General features: G+C 36.4%; 1 pseudogene; it reads right to left on the bottom strand.

Moving 5' to 3' along the window:
* Positions 1-539: 539 nt before the first annotated feature.
* Positions 540-640, bottom strand: LOC119251765 (U6 spliceosomal RNA; annotated as a pseudogene).
* Positions 641-4,004: the final 3,364 nt, after the last annotated feature.

Genomic DNA, 4,004 nt, shown 5'->3' with positions numbered 1-4,004 from the left:
ATAGTGGTGAGACATAGACTAATAAATAGCAATAAAGTGTTATATGATATGTGCCTTTAAAGAGTTAAAAAAAGAGATCATATCCAAACAAACAGGAACAAATCAGCAGAGACTTCTTGGAGGTGGTGGAATTAGGTATGTGTAGGATTCACAGGGGTAAAGAGAAGCAGTTGATTACACAGAAATAAATCAGTGTGAATTCAGAGATAAGGGACAACCTGGACCATATTGGGCTTAGTCTGGTGTGTGAGTACAGAAAGTGTTATAGTGGCAATGAAGGTGAGAAAGTTTGATGAGTTCAGATTGTAAATAGTCCTGACTTTATTTTGTAGACAACTATGACAATGATGATTGAGACAATTACCTCAGAGGTAAAGAGGTGGGAATATAAGCTCTACAAATGAAGAGAGATTTCCGTATCTTCCATCCTTGTCTAGCATATATTTGCTTTTAATAAAAACTTGATGAAAGAATCAATGAACTGCCACCACATAGTCAAGACTATGTTTTTGGAAGGCAGCAATATTTAAAATGAATTATAAAAAGAATAAAATCTTACAGATGTGTATGTCTCCCTTGCATAGAGGCCTTGCTAATATCTGTATTGTTCTAATTTTAATATACAGAGAAGGAAATACCTGTTAGGAGGATGTTGTGTTTAATAAGTCAAGGAAAAATGGAAATTTCAACTAGACTTCTGGCTGAGGGTTAAATGCAAAAGAATACTATAGAGCATCGGTCATCACTGATGAAACGTGATCAACACCTGTTACCTTATAAGATGTGTGGAGAGAAATGAAAAAAATGAGTCAGATATGGATCCAAAACTGAATCTAAGGAGAAAATAAGACACAACCGAATTAGCATTATATTTCTGCAGTAATAATAATAGACGAATTTCACATGCTGTGCTAGTGTTCATAGATCCATGATCACATTTAAATATTAAATAACTGCAAGCTAGATATTAATTGCTTGCTCTTCTTTACTAATGAAGAAAATGTGGTACATATAGGTAAAAATGATTTGTTGAAGCTATACAATGTGTTACAAAGCCAGGGTAAAATGAAAGTCTGACTTGGATTCTTAACCAGTGTACTATGAATTAGGATATTGTGATATGGAAGATGATTTGTTCATGTGTTCAAAGAATTTTTTTGAGGGACTATTGTGTGCCAGGAATTTTTCTAAGATATTTATTGTGCATTAGATCTACAGCATATTGATGATTAAACTGTGCAATTACCACTTAGCGGAACCGTCTTGAGTGATGTCATATGTCAGCTTTGATTTAGGGACTCAGTCCTGTGTGGGCACCATCTGTTGATTCCAGAACCAGAATCACCTTCTCACCCAAAGTGGAGTCCCCAGAAGGTCAAGAGGTTCAGTTTCCTTCCTCCAGGCATTTGAAATCTAAAACATCAAAGCTAGTCATTATCTATTCTCTTTCATTAAAGAAAATTATAAAAAAAAAAACCTTGTATATATCCAAGATGATGTTTTATATTGAACCAAACTACTCTTGAAGAAATTGAAATTTATTTACAACTTCTCTTATCACATGTTTGAATATATAAGACATATTCACATTTAGATACTTTTAGACTTCAATCCTATCAGTTTGTTTCCAGAAGAAACCATTATTTGTTTGATCATTGTCATTTAAAAAATAAAGCTGTATTTTCAGAACAAATTCATATACAATAGATACATTTTAATTTTCAAAATTTGATTTTTAAGATCTATGTAGCTATAGGAATATAAGCTTCATGTTTGGTTCCTTACGAATTTCCTCTATTTGTTCTTTTACGGGTGAGCAGAAGATAGCACTAGCCAGAAATCTAGGTTTTATATTCAATAGACATTTCTCTTGATTTTTCTACTGAGATTTAAAAGTCCCCTCTGAATGTTTTCTCTATTCAGATAAGAGAAGCAAAGGCTGTGACAGCAGCTTGTGTGGATTAGAAGGTTGATTGTTTGCACTCTGGATTAACGTTGTTCCTTAATGTGGACCAGGATGTCAGGGTCTTCCGTGAGAGAAGCTGAGGACATCAGAGACACACAGGATGGGACCTGAGGGAAGACCTTGAGGTCTGTGTGGGGGCTTTGGGGGCAAGGGTGCAAAAGCAGAGATCAAAGAACCATCAAACCCTCCTCAGCCTTCCATAGCAGAAAAGCCTTTGGCAACTCTTTGATGTCCCATTTGCCCTCTGACCCTAATCAGAAGTGTATCTGGGAACTTGAGTGAGGTTCAGTCAGAGCCATTGTATAGGACTGTGGGGCATATCACATCTCTAAGCACTTTCTCAAAGAGACTTGCAGACAAAAGGAGGATATTTCCTGACCTACAGGAGCTTCCATTCTAGTTCAGTTGATAAAACCTGAGTGACTGGGCCAATCAACTTTGTCAAGTTCCTCAAGCAAACAACAGAAATGTTTATTAAATGTGTCATGGTTATAATTTCTATATAACAGTTTACTAAATCAGTGATTCTTATGGATCAAAAATCACCTGAATAGGATATCATCATTTTGACTGGCAGAGTCATGTTCCTCCCACAACCATTTTTTCTCTTCTCTGTAACTCTTTTCTGGTGTTTAGAGCAGGTGTAACTTCTATACATTGGTAGGGTCATGTATATATTTTTCTTTTAATAATTAAATATATTTTTCTTTCAAAATAATTAAATCTTGGACCTCCCTGGTGGTATAGGGGTTTAGTCTTAACACTATTAAGCTATCACCAGTGTAGGGTCTGAATTCAATCCCCAGACAGAGAATGAACCCACAAATGGCACAGCAGATCTCTCCTGTCTCGCCCGCTGCTTCCCTCAGTAGTGTATTTCAGTAGATCTGCTTGTTCTTTGCCCCACTCTGTCTCTGGTGAATCTTCTCAGGCCCCGTTCCTCTGTTCTATACCCCAGTTCTTGTATGCATAAATAAATTTAAAACATAAATCTTCAAAAAAAATTAAATCTTACCTGATCTGGTTTAGCGTTGTTCCTTAACGTGGACCAGGATGTCAGGGTCGTCCATGAGAGAAGCTGAGGACATCAGAGACACACAGGGTGGGACCTGGGGGAAGACATTGAGGTCTATGGGGGGGCAATATAGACAACATAGGCTCTCATAGGACAACTTACTGCCAATTAACTTTAAATTCAGCAGTCTTGAAAAAGCAGCTTGAAGGAATATTCCCATCACAATGGAATTGACAACTTCAAAATGACAACTCAAATAGCTGTTGATTAAAAGGCAATGGATGGTTTATTTTCTAAAGTATGACAGGAAACTTGAAGAGGTGTGTATGTACAAATTAATAACTAGTATGTAGTTGCCTTTAAATTCATGTCCTTCTTCCATGAAGTTAACTTCACATCAAGCTTATGTCTAGCACACAGTTGGTCCTATAGATAAGTTAAAAGTATGTAAACTCCCTTCCTGATTCAATAGTGAATTTCTTGCTTGAATTACTTTGTTCAGACTTCCTAGGTTTGTACCTGGTGATTCTTTCACTTATTAGGACTGGAAACATGTTACTCTTTTTTCATTTCAGGTAGGCAGTAGGGAAACTAGAATACCTGTAGGAAAAAATCATCTAGAACTACTGGCAGCTTACCAGAAATTGCTTAAGGTGACCTACCTGGTATGGTGGGACTGTTCAACCAGGACTAAGCTAGCAAGTTACATACTGGTCTTCAAGAGAAAGGGGCCATTCTCTCTGCATAAAGAACAAAATGGAGCTAATGCCTTCATGCTGAAGTTATATTAAATATAAAGAAAAAAACCAGTATTTTGCAACCCACACATTTTCAAAAAAAGCTTCTACTCTGACTGCCATCTTTTCTTTACTCCTTCAGAGCAAAAAGATTAACATAAGGGAAATGTCCTAAGAAACTGATTAGCTTTACCACAGTATATTTTATATTCTGGAAAACATCATGTGCATAATTAAAGAAACTTCAGTTTTGAAAGACAGTTGGAGGCAATCATTAACATGTGCA

Source organism: Talpa occidentalis, unplaced genomic scaffold, assembly GCF_014898055.3.
Source record: "Talpa occidentalis isolate TD23 unplaced genomic scaffold, MPIMG_talOcc4v2.1, whole genome shotgun sequence".
Classification (NCBI taxonomy): Eukaryota; Metazoa; Chordata; class Mammalia; order Eulipotyphla; family Talpidae; genus Talpa; species Talpa occidentalis.
Note: the sequence above shows the minus strand (reverse complement) of the source record. Positions and strands in the feature narration are given on the sequence as shown.